Source organism: Gopherus flavomarginatus, chromosome 12 (genome assembly GCF_025201925.1).
Source record: "Gopherus flavomarginatus isolate rGopFla2 chromosome 12, rGopFla2.mat.asm, whole genome shotgun sequence".
Lineage (NCBI taxonomy): Eukaryota > Metazoa > Chordata > Testudines > Testudinidae > Gopherus > Gopherus flavomarginatus.
Genome location: NC_066628.1, coordinates 4,297,705 through 4,318,043, shown reverse-complemented (window position 1 = coordinate 4,318,043; position 20,339 = coordinate 4,297,705). Strand labels below are relative to the sequence as shown.

At 53.3% G+C, this 20,339-nt stretch overlaps 1 protein-coding gene across 1 annotated transcript in view; it reads right to left on the bottom strand.

Annotated features, from left to right (window-relative positions):
• The window catches only part of LOC127032335 (C-type lectin domain family 2 member E-like), an 89,517-nt gene that overhangs the window by 12,433 nt on the left and 56,745 nt on the right, over positions 1 to 20,339 (bottom strand). The window lies entirely within an intron of this gene.

Sequence of the window (20,339 nt, the reverse complement as noted above, 5' to 3'; positions counted from 1 at the left end):
ATGCAAGAGATCCTAAGCTGCTGAGCCTGGGTTAGCCCTAAAGGACACAGAGCTTAGTATAGACCAGTGATACTCAGACTGCAGCTCACAAATGGCCCTTTATGTATCTCCTGTGTCTTTATAGGACACGATATTAAAACACTGGATGATCTAACTATTAACCAATCAGGATGCTTTTACTATGTTAAGGGTTAAGTTATGAACTTTCGCTATATTAACTTATCTGCTTTGGGAATAATTTATATATATAACTAAATATTTCCCCTGTCATACTGTTTAAATAGGGATTGCACTATAGCAAATGAAACAATGGATTCACACTCCTATGGCTCTTTTGAGTAATGTTGATCGCTAATTTGGCTCCTAAACGACTGAGCGAATATCCCTGCTGTAGATCCTTCTGTTACCTTTTGAAAATTAAGATTTTTAACCTATTTGTGTTTACATGCTTACCTGCTTTAACTTTATAAATAACAGCTTTCCTTTTTAATGAATTGTCATATAATATTGGCTACATGGGCTGTCTAGGTGTGAGATCTAAGGAGCAATTGACCTGGGGTAAGTGACTGGACCTTTGGATCTGGGAGTAATCTGAATATTGCTATGATTCTGGGTGTAAAGGACCTTCTATCACAAAGGCAGGCTCAGCTGAGTGGCGAAACAGACTGGAGTACCCCAGAGGCCTGTCTGTGATTCTGTTAGGCTGTTACGGTGCAGGAGAAGTTTACACTGGATGTTTGGTTGGTGAAATCAGAGTCTAAAACTCTCAGCCAGTTGGGGTTTGTGCCTGGTTCCCAGCAGTCTGCCCTGAGGTTGGCGCGCACCCTCTCAACACACTGTGGACAGCATCAGAGCAGGGCCTTGGTTCCAGTTCCCCTGCTTACAGGACAGGAGCTGAGCCAGCCCAGAGAGAGAGTTTGGGGGCAAGGTGTATGTGGCCCAGGGACCCCTTGGTGCCAGCTGGCAGAGGGTTTACAGGGATCCCTTGAGGCTGATCTCTACATAATAATTCACCAAAGGGGGCATATGAGGTCTGTACTGAGAGCCAGTAGCTCACTGCTTGTCATAGTCACTGTGAGATGTCTGCATGGATACTATGTAAGGAGCTGTGTCTGTAGTGAAAACGTTTCCCTTAAGGTCTTGGAGTTAAGCCAGGTCACCAGGAGGTGATGTACCTCAGGCCTGGTCCACATTACAGCGTTAAATCGATTTAAACGGGGGTGTCCAGCTCAGAGAGGCTGGGCTCAGAGCTGGGGGTGAGGGCTGTTGGGGGGATGGGGTCAGGGGGTGCCTGGGGGCACTGGGGCAGCTCAGGTCTGCAGGCTGCTGTTCTCTCCAGCTGTCCAGGCTCAAGGGGAGCAGGAGGAGGGACCAGCTAAGGACCAAGGGGGCAGGAGCACAGGCACCTGAGGCTGACCTATGGGGAGGCACTTGCTTACCTTGCCCAATGCATGAGCACTAGGGTCCTCTTTCTTCCTCCGCTCCACCAGACCACTACTGAGGCTCTTTTCTTCTCTGTGCCCCTCGCTGGGGCTGACGTGGAGGCTGAGCCAGGGGGCAGCCACGGCTTTCCTCCAGAAGCGAAGCCCTGGTGTTGCGTCGCTGTCGCAGGGCCCCTGCCACCTGCCCTAAGCAGAGCTGCGCAGCTCTGCCCAGCTGCCGGCGACCCTGCCGGGCAACGAGAAAAATTGCAGAGGCTGGAGCCCCTGCTCTGGGAGGGAGAGGGATTCTGAGCCTCTGCCTGCAGCTCAGGGATTCCCCTGGGTCAGCGCAGCCACTGTCAGCTCAAACCTCTGTGCTGCCACGCCGGCACGCTGTTCCCTGACAGGGGCGCCCTGGGCTGCCGCGCTGGCGCGCTGTTCCCTGACGGGGGCGCCCCGGGCCGCCGCGGCTGCGTCCTGACCCCGGGGGGCGCCCCGGGCTGCCAGGCCGCCGCGGCTGCGTCCTGATCCCGGGGGGCGCCGTGGCTGCGTCCTGACCCCAGGGGCTCCCCGGGCTGCCGCAGCGGCTCCCTGACGGGGGCGCCCTGGGCTGCAGCGGCTGCACGCTGACCTCTGGGGCGCCCTGGGCTGCCGGCTGTAGGTAGCTGCTGCCGCGGGCAGCTCAGACTGCCTCTCCAGCAGCAGCGGCTTCAACCATTTAAAAATTTTTTTGAGGGTGCTGCTTTTTGGCGCCCTCAAATCTTGGCGCCCTAGGCAACCGCCTCGTTTGCCTAAATGGTTGCACCAGCCCTGCTGGTGAGTGTACCTTTGTAAATATAAAACATAGTTTAAAAGCAAGCGTTTTTTAATGATTGATTTGCCATGAGGGCTTGCATGCATTAGCTGGCATTAAAGTTACTGGAAAAGTCTGTTAACATGTCTGGGGATGGAGCGGAAATCCTCCAGGGACATCTCTATGAAGCACTCCTGGAGGTACCCCAAAAGCCTTTGCAGAAGGTTTCTGGGAAGGGCAGCCTTATTCTGTCCACTATGGTACGAAACTTTACCACGCCATGCCTGGAGCACGTAGTCGGGTATCATTGCATGACAAAGCCTAGCTGCGTATGGTCCTGGGGATTGCTGGCATTCAAGAAGCATAATTTCTTTATCTCTGTCTGTAATCCTCAGGAGAGTGATATCGTTCATGGTCACCTGGTAAAAATTAATGTATTTTATTAAGGAGACAGAGATGACCATTCCTATGGTGATGCTTTCGTTCGGCTTAAAAGAAATCCTTCCCTTGCAGTTAGCCATGCGGGGGGAAGGGAAAAAGCTGCCCATTCCTACGGGTAGTGTCTTTAATGGCGCTGAGCTTTTTAGCATTTGGCCAGCAGGAATTTTCCCTGCTAATAGCCATGCGGTGTGGGGGGGGGGGAGAATGGGAGAGGGGATAGGGCTTCCGTGATCTGCCATTATAGCAGACATGCAGAGTAGGGGGGAACACAATTCACAGTATTTCCTCTTCTGCTGCTCCTTCTGAAGGCATAAGAAAAAAAGCAAAAGATGTGCTTTTTAGCAATTGGCTGGCCAGCAGGAATTTTATCTGCTAATAGCCACGCGGGAGGGTGGTGCAGGGGGAAGGGAGAGGGTGATCTGCCATTAGATGTAGGCCTTACCATGACCACCTGCAAGCTGAATTGTAATCCCCGGACCTGCGTCTGTGTTGATCTGTTACACCACAGCCGCAGGCACTAAATACTAAAAGAATCCAAAGGCGACCTTGTAGTGAAGTGACGTGTTACGTACGGTGAATAGTGTAGTTCACTGTGAAAGAGTATAACCATTGTTCTGTGAAATGTATCTCTTATGATCCTTCAATCACTCTCTTCCCCCACTCATGCAGCTGCACATTTTTCAAGCCTCCCTACTCCAGCCCGAAGGCTAGCTCAGATAAGGAGGAGGAAGAAGAGGACACGGGATGAAATGTTCACAGAAATCATGGCAGTAATCCGCAATGAAAGAGCTCATCTGAGGGAGTGGAAGGACGTGGTAGCAAACTACAGGAAAGATGCCAATGAACGTGAGGACAGGAGGGACCATTCACTACACTTGCCTACATTGTAACTTCTGTTTACTGTTTTCCATCCACTACACTTGTCTATATTGTAACTTCTGTTCACTGCCACACTGTAATTCAAACCCCGCTTTAAAACGCGCACTCCATTTTGTAAAAGCTTCCTCCAACCTTCATTTTTGCAAACTCTGCTGTAATCTTATTAGTTTAGTCTGATGTGTGACTGAGGTATGATAGATGATGGAATCAACCTCCAGCCCCAGCCTGTCCTGATGAAATAGAGTTCAAATCCCACCGGCTGAAGATGCACACAAGAGCCCTAACAAAGTAAGAAGAGCCCACCCTAAAAAGAAAAGGTACAATAGAAGGAAGATCAAAGCCAGGTCCCAGGCTGAAAGTCAGGCCTGCAATTGACGGGTGATCAATCACCAAACCCAGAGGCAGTGTGACACAGCAAGACCTATAGACTCTGGATTCAAACTAAAGCCTATAAAAAGGATGGGTGAGGTGGAAGACTTTGGAGGGTAACAGTCTGCTGCCAACATGGAAGGGCATTGGTACAGGCCCAACAGAGACCCAGCTTGTCCTTGTGCTTGGCTTTCCTGGCCGGTTAGCTGCCACAAACTCAAGCTGCAAAATCAAGCCACGAACTCAAGCTATGTTCAGGACTAGTAACTATCCAGCAGTTGCAGAACATCTGATGGGGGTTTATGTGTGTATAAGAATTAAAATTTTAGTTATTGGTCATAAATCAAATTATCATAATAAATGTGGCATCTTTGTCGTGCCCCCTGAAAAGATCCTTTGTAGTTTTGTCTGTACAACATCTGAGACAAACTAACAGCATGCAGGTCTCTTGAAAGAAGGGTCATAGCCAGCCTGGCTGTAAAGCACTGCAAGGATTTTTAGTGACCAGGACTTTAGACAGGAGACTAGCTTGGTAAATAAATCCAGGCTCTAGAACATGTCATGACTTTATTTTATATATGACCATTTGTTTCCAACACTTCTACTTGACTCTTGGCTTTGTTGAACGGAGGCATGATTTCACTATGAGCATAGGTCAGCGCTGTGTGTTAAGTGGAGCAGTGATCTGAATTGGAACTGGTAAGAGTGGGGGGGGGGGGCGGCAGCGGCGGGGGTGTTACTGGTTCTCTGGAAGCAGCAGCTCTGTGACTACTGCCAGTGCCTGGGGACAGATGCTCCAGGCAGATGCTCAGAGGGCTTGAGGGTAGAGTGGGCCTATTGCTGACTGCAGGCCTAGCAGCAAGCGCGTGTGTGTGGCCAGTGGAGTTGGGGAGCTGACCCCTGGCAGGCACAGACAAGGCTTCTTCAGGCAAAGGGCAGGCGCTGGCAAGTCCTGGGTACCCCGGGAAGCAGCTCAGGTAGTAACTTACTGCAGGTTTGGGGCAGTTATAAATTACACCCCAAGGTCCCCAGCCCAGTAAGAAGGACCAAGGGGAGGGACTGTGACTGCGAGGGACACCTGAGTCCCAGCACCTCTCAGGGTTCTGCTCTGCCTAAAACCACAATCCCGCCCCGTGAGACTAAATCCAGGATGCTGCGCATTACAGAGACACAAAATGTGGATCCTCAGACCCAAATGTTTATATCACGGCAGCTTCTTTCTGGCAGATCCATTTGAACTCAGCACCACACGTCTCAGACTGAATCCGGCTGCCTCTTATCCAGCCACAGCTGTTCCCTTCAGCAGAGCCCGAGACTTGAAAGCTGCAGAATTAAAAGAGAGTCGGTGTCATTGTGGTTCCCTTTAACAAGGAAAGGCCCATAGCGGGAAGAAAGATAAACCTCTCTCTAATGGGGAAGCTTGGCTGTGGTGTTGTCCTTCATATCTGTAACTTCCTTACAGAGCTTCAGGTGAGAAGGCAGCCTAGGAGGTGAGCTGAGTTAGGGGGTCTCTGGCAAGGAATAAACTAGGCTGAAATGCATGGGTCAGTGACCTGGTGCTTTTTTGTTGGAAGTGGCCATCTTGAGCTCCTGCATCTTGGTTTTCCTTTAAAAACAAAGTCTGAGGGCTTGTCTACGCTACAAAATTAGGTTGACTTAATTTAGTTCAACATACAGCCACCAAAGTAATTCAATCAGCTGTTAGTCTCCACACTATCCACCTCCTGCTGGTGATGTACGTCCTTAACAGGTGCGCTCACACCAACTGAAGTGGAGCATTGTGGGGCACTGACAGCTCCTTGGGGCACTGACAGCTCCATGGGGCTCACAGCTGGAGCCCCTCAGCTGCCCTGGGGTAACAGCCCCAGCTGTGAGTGTGGCATGGGGCTCAATTTCACAGCAGGGAGCCTACCAATCTTGTCAATTTCATAGCTCCAGCTGTGAGCTCCAGGCTACAGAGCAGAGGGTGAAATGGACAGGAGTGACAGCCAACAGGCAATGTAAGTGACACAACATCTCTGTGGGCACTGCGTTGCCCTATTACATCGACATAAGCACCGTGCCTCTCGTGCAGGTGGTATAACTGGGTTCAAAAAAGTAGTGGGTAAGTTCATGGAGGGCAGGTTCATCAACAGTTATTAGCCAAGATGATCAGGGATGCAACCTCATGTATGGGGCAAGCCTAAACCTTTGACTGCTAGAAGCTTAGCGTAGCCGATGGAATGGATCACCTGATAATTGTCCTGTTCTGTTTTTTCAGATACTATGGTAATGGGGGCCAGATCAGCATGTTAGCCCTTGCCTGCGCTAGTGGGTGTTTCTGGTGCAGTTATACTGGAAGCCCTGTAGTGTGGACATAGCTATATCCATATCTAAGGGCTTCTACCACTACAGCTTATGCCAGTGCCCCCGATCAGCATAAGCTACACTGCTATAAGCATGGGCACATTGGTATAACTGGAGCTACACTAGGGCTTTTGCTGGCACAGCAAAAATACCCTTAACTGATGTAGTTACGCTGGTAAAACTTTTAAGGCCTTAGACAGACAATGGACATTTAACATCAGCAAGTTATATAATGGGAGCTTTCCCCAAACATCTCAAACAGGAAATGTCAGGCAGCACTTACAGCACTGGATCTAACGGGGAACCGTCCACCCAGGTCCATTTCCCCCCTGCGGGTGTCACTGTAAGTCCAATCCAGACGTAGCTTGCACCTTGTGTAACATCCTGTATGAAATCCTGTGAGGTGCAAAGCAGAGGGGAAGGGGTGAATATGCCATAACAGGCTAGAAGAATTCCCCTAGTGCTCCTGTTTAATACCTGCTCTTGGCTTCAGTGGCTCTGCCCATAATGTCAACAGGAGAACCCATCAGCCCCTGAGCTAATTCACCCTCGCCCCTAGGTGGGCAGAGTCTCTCTATGAAGACATGGTAAAACCAGCACCAGTCCTTGGTGTCACAGGGTGAGCTGGCCCTTTAAGGGAGTCCTGGGTTCAGCCTCACTTGTGACTAGGTGCCCCTTGACTGAGAGGTTCAGGTGAGAGAAGCAGGGGACCAAGAACCAGGCTTGGTGGGGTTACAAAGTCAGTCAAAGCAGGGTGAGATTTGATGGAGTAGCGGGGTTCTGTGAGTAGCTCTAAGCAGAATGACTGCTGAGCTCTCAGACAGGGCTCAGGGGGGCAAAGCCAGCTGGACAGTCTGGGGTGAGAAAGCTGTGGGGGTCTTGTTCTGAACTGTATGTTAACCAGCCAGATGCCCCACAAGGGGAGAAAACACCCCAAAGCAGGGTTTGGATAACTGGGGAGGGAGGAGAAATGAGGCAGAGGGGTAGAGCCAGGCTGGATAAACCTGCTGCTCTGGGACCGTAACTAGGGACACACGTCTCTCTCCAGCTGGAGTTTGATGAGCCTATATTTTGTTACCATCTCCTCCCGGTTCTGGATCATAAGCATGCGAGAACTCTTCCCCAAGCAGTCGTCACGGCTCCCAGTCCAGTCTTTACTCTCTTTAGACAGCCAGTAGCACTTATCCCCATGCAGCAGCCAGTCCCTGGGGCAGAGTTTGCACCCAGAGCCCTCTGGAAGGGGAGATGGGAACAGAGGTGTCATTAATTCTGAAAATTCAAACTGCAGCTGGCTGAAAATGCCTGTTCAAGTTCTTTTTTAATGGGAATTGCCATTTTGACCAAAAGGCAATTTATTGGCACAATAAACACAATAAGTATTTATTTTAGTTGAAATTGTTCATTTTTTTGACTCTGTGTGTGTGTGTGTATGTAAATACAAAATGGAAATACAGATTTTTTTTCCATGAGCAGGATTTCATTTTGTTTGCATGAGGAAAAAAACCACTTACCCTTAACATTTTCCCCACTGGAAATGAGAGGGAGCAGTTTTGCTTTGTACTTCCTTCAAAGGACAGCAAACTTCCATTTCTTTTCACATTGTCCATAAAATAGGTTTACAAATGTACCAGCTCTAGTTCCAGCTATTGCTGAGTTTCCCCCAGGCACGTAAAGAGCCTTTGCTCTCAATGTACTAGCGAGGGCTTTCCTCAGGGTCAGCACTCAAACAGCCGGGCACGCTGTAGGCCAGGTCAGCAAGGTGCTGGGAGGCCAGAGAGGAGAGAATTCACTCCAAGTCTTTACAGAGAGTTGGTTCCTTACTAAAGATCTGCTCTGGCTCAGTCACAAGTTCTGGGCTCGATGCAGGAATCACTGGTTGGGAGGAATCTCTGGCTTGGTGCATTCAAATGTAATTCCTCAGGGGTTGACTATGTCAGCTTATAAAAGCTGAACAGAGACAGACTCAGGCTGGGCCCTGATCGGAGACCTCAAGGGAAACTCAGTGTTGAAACAAATAATAGGGGTGATTGAGAGAAGGAGGGACACCCTCGACTAAGGCAGAACTGAACCCAGAGACCCAGCCTGGCAGCTGGGGGTGCTGTACCTCTGCTGGTGTCATGATTCAGCTGAGTGTTAAAAGCAAGGTCCCATTACGGACATTACAAACCCTATGGCTCTTCTTTAATAGTGGAGGTCTGAGTCAGTTCAAATTTCAGTTTGGGGGGGGACTACAATTTGCCTTGCTCAAATACCCTGTGAAATTCCAATAGGCGAGTAAATTCTGCTTCAACCATTCCCCTAAGAGATCATCTGCCAGAGTTGTGTACTGCTGAACAGCTGTTGAGTTTCACCCCAGAGGTGGCTGCATGTCAGTAGTGGGGGAAATGATTCCTGTGAGTCCTACAGAGTTTGTAAAGGACTTTGGGATCCAGCCTCTCGAGCGGCTGTATTATTACACTATTGTTAAGATTGTCTGTGCTCGAGCAATGGGAATTATTCTGCCCACTAGATGTCACTGCTGCTCCTCTGCACAAAGGGCTGAGAATTATTTCTTGTGCTTAGACTGTTCACTCCCTGGGGAAGGGATTGTCTTTTTGGGATGTGTTTGTAATGGCATCTGGCACAAAGGGTCCTCGATCCCTGAGGTAGGACTGCAATACAAAGAAATACAGTAGAGCTGAGAGGTTCCTGCCCTGGTTCCGGTTTGGGGTTGGGCTAGGGATGCTGCACAGTAGGGTGACCAGACAGCAAGTGTGAAAAATCAGGACAGGGGGTGGGGGGGTAATAGGAGGGAGCCTATATAAGAAAAAGTCCCAAAAATCAGGACTGGCCCTAAAAAATCGGGACATCTGGTCACCCTACTGCACACACGTAGTAAGACAATCTCTGCCACAGAGAGCTCCCAGCCTAGACATCTGATGTGAAACAGGTGGAGATAAAGAGGACGAAGGCAACAAGGAAAGAGAGAGACAAGCTGGGTAATTCCTGTTCCTGAACTAACTTCTGTCGGTGGAAGATACAAACGCAGAGCTCCACAGAGCTCTTCTTCGGGGCTGGGGGAGGAAATCAGAGGAAACTCGAAGAAGAGTTCTTTGGAGTTTCAAAGTTTGTACCTTTCACCATCAAAAGTTGGCCCATGGTCTTGTCTGTCTAACTTTCTGGGACCAACCCAGCCACAACACCACTGCAGCCAATAAGGGAGAGTAACCCAGCCATATTGGTACAGACAAAGGCAGCCACAGCATATGTCTTGCACCCATGCACTGGGATGGATGAAGTGAAAAAAGACAGGGGCGCTTGGGGGGTATAGCACATCATGACACCCAAAGCATTCAAGTATATTAAAAGGTTGTCCCGTTCCGCACCTCCCATCAACTTAAACATCACCCTGCTGGCTGAACGTGGTTCTCCTGCCGTAGTTATGAGCAGAATTGATCGAAAATTTTCTGTCCATTTTTCTTGACCCAGAAAATTGCCTTTTTTTTTTCAGAATGAAAATCACCGCAGAAAATGTTTCAGTTGAAATTTTCCAGTTTTTGGTTAAAATAAATGTGTTCCCCTGAAAACTCAATTTCCTCCTACATTTAGTCTCCTTTTCGCTGCCCAAGCAGCGTTGCCAACTCTTACATTTAATCACAAGTTTAATTATATTTGGTGTTTTTTCCTTTTAGCCACAGCTCTTGGAGTTAGGGGATTGTGAGAATTTCACTTTTTTTTAAAAAATGAAAAGTTTGAAAATGTGACTTTAGTGCAACCTAGAAGTTCAGAAACCAGAAAGTGAGTAAGAAAAAAAAGCAAAAAACCTCAACCACAAAAGTATTATTTTTCTAAAATCTTATGATTTTTGAGGGCCTGACTAATGGTTTTTGAGCAGCAGGGGATGGCAGTGCTGAAGTGGTGTACATAAAGGGACTTTAGTGCAAATGAGAATCTGGTCCATGGTATTTCAAGCTGACAGTGTCCCTTTAACATGGTGACTGGGTTTTCAGGCACAGAAAGAGTCCTGCAGACTCTTCCAGGGAGAGCGACTTGTGGTTCTGAGACAGCAGGAGCCGGGGTTACCTGCCAAGCTGCCATTGTGAGGTTCACAAAGAATTGATTTCAAGCGAGACTGGAAATCCTCCAGGCAGAAGCTGCATTCAGTGCTACTGATGATTCTGTCACCATCATTCTCTGATGCATTTGTAGCTCCTCTGGTCTGTCCTTCACACGAGACGGGCAACTGGGAAACTTCAAAACATCATCACAGTCACTTCTAAGGCAACTATTTAGGGATTAAAAACCAGCCTGTAGAGGGTGTAAAATCAAGGTTCCATCGCAGCTAAGCCAGGGGCAGAGAGAGAAACTCATTCACTACACCTGTAAGCAGGGTCTGATGAGCTCTTCCCTGATATCTAGTGATGAACTGGGGGAAGGTCTCAGGAGCAGAATGTATTTGCATAGACACACCTACTCTGGCTAGGCATTCAGCAGACAGACCCGCTTTGTCAAAGTGATCAGTTTTGGCTGGTGATGGGTTACAAATTGAATGCAGGGTAATGAAATGTTGTTCTACTGATTGTACAGGTCAAGGGCAGCAGAACTGTGCGTTGCTTGACGTGATTGAGGGGGTCACCCTAACCTTAATCTCACTTTGCTAAGCACAGGGTAGGGATGCCAACTCGTTAAGGATTGGTGTAAGGGTAAAATAGAGTTATGATTGTTTGTGGTGTCTGCTTCTAGTGTTAAGGTATGTCTCTACAGTAGTTAAATATCTGTGGTTGGCTGGTGTTAGTTGCCTTGGGTTTGAGCTGCAGGATTTTAGAATTGTAATGTACGTATGTAGGCTTAGGCTGGAAACTGGGTGCTGGGAGTCTGCTAGTGTGGGGAGAGTCCTAGACCCTAGGTTCTAACCTAAACCCAAATGTTTACACAGCAATTTTACAGACCCACAGCCTGAGTCAGCTGCTCCAGGCCAGCTGTAGGTGTTTAATTGTAGTGTAGACACATCCAGTGTTTAAAGAGAGCTGACTGGACTCAACTGTGAGTCCTTGTTTCTGTTCAGTGGTTGCTAGAGCTGAGATCACTGCTGAGCGGGTCTAGGGGCTGACCCTTAGACGTCAGATGGCAGTGAGCGACAAGCAGCGACCGTCAGGGGGGAGCCCATGTGACTGCACCTCTAAACTCTGGATCTTCGCTGACTAAGGATGGCAGCTCTGAGTGGGGTGCAGTGGAGGGAGTGGGGAGTGGAGTGTTTGTTCATCTGACTTTCACATTGGAAGGTGGGAAGCTGAGGTAAAGGGCACTGCCCAGCGTACAGGGGGGGTGGGTATCTAGACTTACCAATCGTGTGTGTGGGGGGGTTCCCTTTTACTAAAAGTTTTTGTTTGTTGTACACATGGGAAGTTTTGTATCTTAGAAGCACCCAAGGATATTTAGTTTCCCCAGATTAGTGGCTGGGGGCTCAAGCCAGTTCTGATTTGTGTTGTTAAGAGGAACCCTTGGATGTTGAACCCAGCCCTTGTTGCTGGTGACACCACCTGGCACAGGGGTACACACAGACTGGGTGTGTCACACACGCAGGGGAAGTGTAACAGTGATGCTGTCCCAGTCAACTCAGACGAGTGTCATGTACTAAGCTCCTAACTGCACCTGCTGGGATAACATCTGACCCGCGGGGTGGCGATTAAGTGTCGCACATGGACTGGACTCAGAGCTGAATTCACAGCGAGGTTGTGGAAGGAGGAGGGAATTCATGGTGCTTGGCTGGACTCTGAGCACCTTGGAGCAGGGATTGTCTCGTGGTATGTTTGTGCAGCCCCGATCTAGCCTGAGCCTCTCACTGCTGCTGCACTGGGGTGGGGGCCTGGACCCAACGTGGCAGCATTTCTCTGTTTGTAACGTGATAACTTTGGAACTCTGCATCCGACCCATCCTTCCATTCCAGGGACTGTTCTAGGCACTGATGGGCAGAATCCAGCTGATTCTGGTGCAAATCGGAACCCCAGAAAAGCCAGATTCAGGGGAAAATCAGGCTTCCCAGGCTGCCTGGTGCTGCCAGCAGAAAGTCTCTCTGGCATCCCCTGCACGGATCACAGACAGCAGCTTAACTTGCTGCGTGTGGACACTGTCTGTAGCCTGACCTCTAACATGAGCCTGCCAGGCACAGTTAGTAGGGGGGGAGCAGAGTGGGGATGAGAGGGATGAGGCAGTGGTGGGGGGAAGCAGAGACCTGGAGTAGAGATGGGCTTGCAGGGGAAGGTTGCCACCTCTGTGGTACAAATACCCAGGGTGATCCTGAGCCCATAAAACTGGACAGCTGGCAGCGTGCGCTGAGCACCTGGGAAGATCTCCCAGGACAGCGACCTCAACAAAGGGGCAATCCTGGGAAAGCCCGGCCAGGGGGAAAACATAGAGGGGGAAAGTGGGGACCTGGAGATGGGGAGGCAGAAGTGGGGGGACACCCAGACCCTGCCATGGGGGAGAGACAATGTGTGACCCTGGTGTGGGGGGAGGGAGGAATGGGAGAGAGGTGCAGAACCCCTGGCATGGGGGGAGGGGTACACAGAGCCCCTGGCAGATGGGGGGGGACAGTGTATGGGGGGAGAGGAGCATGGGGGGCATATAGAAGCCCTGGGATGAGGGAGGGGGTTGGGTTGCAGGGAGTCCCTGCAGTAAGGGGGAGGGGCTGCCAGAGCCCCTGATGGGTGCAGTGAGCTTGACACAAGCTACGAAGTGTGCTACCCTCTAGTACAAATAACGTCTGTGTGCCTGTTAAACGTCTCAGCAGCCTCGAGTTACTCACCCCAGACAGCCAGTGCTACCACCGCTCCCAGCAGGACAAGGCACCCGGCCCCGGCCAGCCCTAGGGCCACCCAGATCCAGCTCGGGTACAGAGGGGAACCTGAAAGAGTCGTATTTGGTAACACACCGTCAGCCCCAGTGGGAGGGACAATAACACACCCGGGGATGGGCTCCCCTCTGGGGCCAGCGCAGCCCCCGCCGGGGGTTGTTTTCCTCCTCCTCCGGGTGGTGCATTGAGAAGCTGAAGAACAGTTTAATACCCAGAGGACGGGAATGAGCTAGAACAGCACAAGGCACCTTTCTAACCGGATCCTCCCCAGCAGTTGCACCGTGTAACTGTGTTGTTTCTAAACTGATAGTTGCAGTGGTACCAAACCTGTGGCCGATCAGCCCTCGCTCAGAGAACCCTGGAACTCCAGCTCTATGGGTATGTGCCTGCCCTGCAGCTGGGAGGTGGCAGAGTGTGTCTGGCTACCTGGGCTGGGAGCCACGCGTCCAGCTGCAGTGTAGACCTATCCCAGGTGTCTCATTAGCCTGCCCGGTCCTGCCACTGCCCATCCTGAGAGATACCTGCAGTGATCACCCAATGGCACTGTGCCATGCTTCCTTCCCTACCTCTTACAGACCCTCTTCCCCCGCAGACTGGAAACTGACTGTGCCCTTTGCTGGGGAACTTCTCCAATATTTGCCAGAAAAATCCCTGTTTCCAAGCATTTAATAATTTCCTGAGCAATTATTCCTGCCCAGGAGCTTGTACGTTAGGATATTTGCAGGAAGTGAGCACAAAAGGGGCCCAAACTCAGCTCAAAATTCAAACAAATCCATGGGAAGATTTTGTTCCAGTATTTCCCCAGTCCTAGCCCAGAAAGGAAGAAAAGATAACGTCTGGGACCACTGACCTTCACATTAAATTGATGCAACATTGTCTGGCTACCTCATCCTTATGGAAAATGTGCATCAGTCTTCATTTAGACCAAGATCCTATGCTGTGGGAACCCCCTGAATGATGATGCACATTCAGATTTCATAATAAGGCTACAGCGCATTTTCCATTGTCTGTCACAGCAGTGTTATAGTATCCAATTGTTTGCATACAATGTCCGCTGAAAATACACTTACTGGTGGTCAGTCAAGCACTGCACCGGTGGATTTGTCGTAGCCCTGATGTTTACTGGGTGCTTTGTTGGTTTGATACTTTCCTGCTGTGCAATGCTAAAGGAAATGCCAAAAGTCAATGATGCTACTCACGGTAGTAAATCCTACACCCACGAGTAAGTATTAGCGAGATCAAGCCCTTAGCAGTGACACTGGAAATACAGGGAGTATCTTCACTCACTCTCTCCTGCAGGGAGTTGTGCTTCACTCTATGGGTCATCCACATGCCCTGAGACACTTTTCCTCATCCCCTCTCTGACATGCTGTATGTAAAGGCCCAGGCTGGGGCTGTCAGAGCGGTCCAGTGGAGTTGGGATCCCAGGTTCCAGTAAATGTCTGCTCCCGTGGGTCTCTGTGAAGCCCCAGGCACACCCTGGAATTGCTGCGTTGCAAAGTGGACGCCCCAGGAGGATGCTCAGTCACTTACCTTGGTGTCCAGCTCCCGGCGGGTGGCCTGGTTGTCTCTACTTTGGCTGGAGGTTTAATACCGTGTAGCCCTCTTCGTCCTCCATTGGCCAAGCATGTCCCTGGTTTGATTTCCCAGCAGGTGCTCAGAGGGGGGAAAGGAGGCCCCCCATTAACGGGCCTCAGACTCGGTCTGTGCAGCTCAGGGCTCCCACCAGCACTGACCGTTCTTCAAGGGAAACCACACAGGAAATGCAGGTACCAAGCGCACGTGTGGGCTTAGCTACATCTCTCTCCTCCAACCTCCCTGGACTGTACAGGAGACCTGCACTGTTTTGATAGAACAGCTTTGAACGCAAGCGGGTCAGGGCCCCTTGGCTGGCCGTGCAGAACCGGGTTTAAAACTCATGCAAGTTCACCCTGGGTCCACACTTCTGGCCTCCTAAATCGTTTCCATAGAGATGTCCTTTGGTACCGATCCCACACATCCCGGCTCAGCCTGCAGAAGCAGTGCATTCTGGGAAACTGAGCAAACCCACCAAGACATTGAGGGGCTGCAGTGGGAGGGAATGTATGGACCTGTATAAATCACTGGCCATGGCGTGTTCTGTGTCCTCAGCTGTGCAGATCTGCAGAGGATGTGGGTCTGTTACAGCCCCACATAAAGGCCGTGGCTCTCTTGTTCACCCTGTAGAGAGGCTCACGCTTTTAGCTCTGAAGCTGCCTGGTTCGTTTCCTGCAGGTGCTTGTTATGCTCACATGCATGCGTTTCCAATCCTTTAATCACCCTCTTCTGTCCTCTTTGACCTCTCTCCAATTTATCAGCATCCTTCCAGGATTGTGGGCACTAGAACTGGACACAGGATCCCAGCAGCGAGCATACCAGGGCCAAATAACAAGGCAAAATAATCTCCTGGCTCCTTCTCCAGATTCCCCTGTTTATACATCCCAGGATCTCACTGGCTCTGTCTGGCCACAGCTCATGTTCATCTGATCATCCACCATGATCCCCAAAGTTCTCTGTCCTACAGTGCTCATGGGCTTTATGCTCAGTGTGTCCTGTAGCAGGTGCGAGGCAGAGTGCTGGTATGTGTTGTGACAGACCCAAACCAGTGGGGTACAGGCGTCTCGTAGAGGGCAAATATACTGGTCCTATTGGCATCCAGCGGGGGTGGGCGGGCGAAGCCCACCCACTTCTAAAGGGCCTCCCCCCAGCCTAAGGGGAGGACTCACAGGTCTGGGACACCAAGTAATTACGGGGGACAACTAATGAAAAAAACAGGATCGGGAGTGAGGTCATAGGGCTAAACGAAGGGAACCCGATGGGGACACCGAGCAGAGAACCCCGGACAACGCCCACTGCTCCTCGAAGGCATCAAGGGAGCCAGTGGACGCCGCCCAGAGGAACTCTGCCCGGATGCATGAGCAGACGGAGGAACGGAAATAGGCCCCACAGTCGCAGGAAATCCCGTCGGCCAACCTCCTCTCCCTGGTGTTGTAGATAGTCAGTTTGGCCAGGGCCAAGAGGAGGTTGAGAAGGAGATCCTGCGACTTCGTGGGGCCACGGATGAGGAGCGTGTAGATAAAAAGGTGAGGGGAAAAGTGCAACCAAAAACGCAGGAAAATATTCAGGAGGAGCCGGAACAGGGGCTGCAACCTGGCACACTCCAAATAAACGTGCGCCAAGGTCTCCTTCTCACCACAGAAAGGGCAGGTGCTAGAGACAGATGTGAACCGCGCCAAGTACACGCCCATGCTCACGGCTCCGTGAAGGAGCCGCCAACTGATATCCCCGGCGGGCCTCGGGACCAGGGCAGAGTACAAGCTGGCCCACCGGGGCTCCTCACCCTCGAGAGGCGGCAGGAGGTCCCGCCATTTGGTATCGGGGCGGGACGCGAGGGTGAGGTAGTGAAGGGTATGGAACACGAGCATGTACAGATGTTTCCGTGGCGCGGTCTGGAGCAAAACCGGCTGCAGATCATGCAGCCGGCTGGCAGTGAAAGGGTGAGGGGGCCGATTGGGTCCACGGGGCAGGGGCCCGATAAAAATGTCCACGGGGCTTGGGGTGGGGGGTGGGCGGGGCGTGCCCTCTTGCAGGACCCGGTCGAGGTAAGCCCGAGCAGCGGGCAGTAAAGCGGCCTTCACCTCCTGAAGTACGCGCTGGGGAGTACGAGGTCTGGAGAGCCCCATGCGCAGAGCGAGCGTCAGGGGATCCAGCCAGTCTCCCCGGTCGTAGTCCAGGAGGTCTCCGACCCTGGTGACTCCCGCCGAGACCAACCTCTGGCACACCGTGGGGGACTCCGCCACCTGCACATGAAGCTGGGGATTGTGTAGCAGGGGCTCCGCGAGGAGGTCAACCCCCACGGTGGCCGCCACGGACCTGGTCATTGAAAAGAGCTTCCAGGTCCAGAGGAGGTCTTGGTAGAAGACCGGCAGCCCGGAGAGGTCTCGCGGAAGACCTCTCGGATGGAGGTAAAAGAGCTGCCGGTCGTATCGGAGCCCTCGGAAGCGGCGGAGGAAGGCGTGCGCCAATACGCTCCACGCCGGACTACCCGCACCAAACAGGAGCCTCTGCAGGGCCTGGAGGCGGAAGACATGGACCTGAGCGCGTAAGCACTTCAGGCCCTGCCCCCCTCCTCCAGGGGCAGGTGGAGAACCCCTGCAGAGACCCAGTGCATCCCTGGCCAAAAGAACTCCAGAATCACCGTCCGGAGGTTGGCCAGGAAACCCGGGGCCGGGACCAGGGTGTTGAGTCGGTACCAGAGCATGGACAGGACCAGTTGATTAAGCACCAGTGCCCTCCCCCAAAGGGAGAGGCACCGGAGTAGTCCTGTCCATTTCCGGAGCCGCTCCATCACCCTGCCCTGCAAATCCTGCCAGTTCTCCGGCGGAGACGGATGCGTGGCAGAAAGGTAAATGCCGAGATAGAGCAGCGGACCTACGCTCCACCGGATGGCCTGAAGCGCAGGTGGGAGGGAGCTCGCCTGCCACCCGTCCCCAGCCACCAGGCCAGAGCTCTTGACCCAGTTGACCCGGGCGGAGGAGGCCGCCGAGTACACAGCCTGGCAAGCCTCCACCCGCACCAAGTCGCCCGTGTCCTGGACCACGAGGAGCACATCGTCAGCGTATGCCGACAGGACCAGCCGCAGCCCCAGCTCCTGAAGCACCAACCCCGTCAACCTCTTGCGGAGGAGACGGAGGAAGGGCTCGATCGCCAGAGCGTACAGCTGGCCCGAGAGGGGGCACCCCTGCCGCACTCCCCACCCGAAGCTGACCGGCTCGGTCAGGGTCCAGTTGAGCCTGACCAGACACTCCGCAGAAGCGTACAGCACCTGCAGAAAACCCACAAACAGGGGTCCGAAGCCGAACGCTCGCAGAGTGCCCAGGAGATACCCGTGATCCATCCGGTCGAACGCCTTCTCCTGATCCAGGGACAGGAGGGCGAACGACAGACCATCCCTACACCCCAATTCCAGAAGGTCCCGGACCAGATACAAGTTATCAAAGATGGTGCGGCCCGGGACGGTGTAGGTCTGGTCTGGATGGACCACGTCCGCCAGCACGGACCCTAGCCGCATCGAGATGGCCTTCGTAACAATTTTGTAGTCCGTGCTGAGGAGCGAGACGGGACGCCAATTCCGTAAGTCGCGGAGGTCCCCCCTCTTCGGCAATAAGGAAAGCACGGCTCGCCTGCACGAGAGAGGGAGGACCCCGCTATGCAAAGCCTCTGCCCAGACGGTGACCAGGTCTGGGCCGAGGACGTCCCAGAACATGCGATAGAACTCCACGGTCAGCCCGTCCAAGCCCGGAGATTTATTGGTGGGCATGCGACGGAGGGCCTCCGAGAACTCGGCCAGAGTGAGAGGCAGCTCTAGCCGGTCCCGGTCGCCCGTGCTGACCGTCGGGAGCCCGTCCCAGAGCACTCTGCAAGCGTTAGGATCGGTCGGATCCGGGGAGAAAAGAGTGGCGTAGAAGGCCCTGGCCCTCTGGCACATCTCCGCCGGATCCGTGAGGGGGGTGCTGTCCTTCGCCAGGAGGCAGGTGACGTGCTTCTTGGCCCCACTCCTTTTCTCCAGGGCGTAGAAGAAGCGGGAGCCGCGATCCATCTCCCAAAGGAGGTGGATGCGGGATCGAACAAAAGCACCCTGGGTCCAATGGTCTTCGAGGGCCCGGAGCTCCTCCCGCTTCTCCCGGCACGCTCCGCAGAGGGATGGATCCTCGGGGTTGACGGTCAGACGCCTCTCCAGCTCCAAGACCTCCCGCTCCAACTGCCCTATCGCCGCATCCCTCCGTCGGCTGGCACCCCGAGTGTAGTCACGGCAGAAGAGCTGGGCGCCCACCTTCCCCAGATCCCACCACCGCTGCGCTGAGGAAAAGGCGCGCCTCTGCCCTCGCCAGGGCAGCCAGAACTCCCGGAAGGAAGCCACGAAGCCCGCATCCTCCAGCAAACTATTATTAAAGTGCCAATAGGCCGGCCTCGGCCTCTCCGCGCAGAGAGAGGCCGTCACGGTGGAAAGGTGGTGATCCGAAAAGGGGGCCGGCCGAACGCTGGAGGAGTGGGCCCGTGAAAGGTGGAAACGTGACAGGTAAATACGGTCTAGCCGGGAGTGGCACGACCGATGGGCCTCCACCCGGACGAAGGTGAACGTCGAGACGTCGTCTGGGTGGTGGTCGCGCCAGACGTCCACCAGGGAGTGGCGGTCGACAATCTCCCGGAGGACGTCCGCAGCTGCCGGGCACTGCTCGGTCCCCGAGCGGTCCCGTTCCTCGAGGGTGGTGTTAAAATCCCCTCCCAGGACCAGGCACTCACGAGGATACAGGGAGCCAAGGAAGGCGGATGCCTGCTGATAAAAACGTAGCCTCTCCGGGGCCGATGTCGGGGCGTAAACGTTGACGAAATTAACCACAAGCCCCTCCATGCGGACCCGGAGGTGCAGCAGGCGACCCGGCACAGCCTCGGCGACCCCTAGCACCTCGGGCCGTAGGTCGGGGGAGAACAGGATCGCCACTCCAGCCGCGCAGACAGAGAAGTGGCTAAAGTAGGCCCCGTCCTCTCACTCCAGCCGCCAGCTAGCTTCAGCGGCCGGATCCGTATGGGTCTCCTGCAGGAAAACCACAGAGTACCCCCCCTCCTGGAGGAAGGAGAGCACCTGGCTCCTGCGGAGACCCATCCTACAGCCTCGGGTGTTTAAAGTGGCAAGGATGATCGGTGCCATGAGGAGGGCTGGGGGGGATCCTCGCTGGCAGACACGCCCACGGCCTCCGGCAGGCCGCGCAGCAATCCGTGACCAACCCCGAAGGTGAGTAAGGAGTCACGGAAGACACGGACCCGCCGGTAGGCCACGGCGGCCTGCTTCCCGGTCCTCCTACCCTCCCCCATGAGGGCCCTCGCGGCCCGGAGGACCTGATGGAAATCCCCCCACCGCTGGAGCGCAAGATGGACTTTGTTCCGGGAGCCACGGACGTCCTCAAGGAACTCCCGCAGCTCCTCCCTCAGCGCATAGGGGGGTGGGGTCACTGATCGATGACTGGCCCCCAGTGGGGCCCCCGTCACAGCCCCGTGGCCCACCAAGGCGGGTAGGCAGGGGGCAGATCCCCAACGTGGCAGCAGATGGACCGACGCCACACGACCTGCCCCGCTCTCAGATTCAAGAAGGGGCGGTGGAAGGAGAACAGCAGCCCCTGGGGGGTCGGGACAGGAAAGAACTAGTGAACCCGCTCCCTGGGAGGTATTGCCAGGGGCGGCA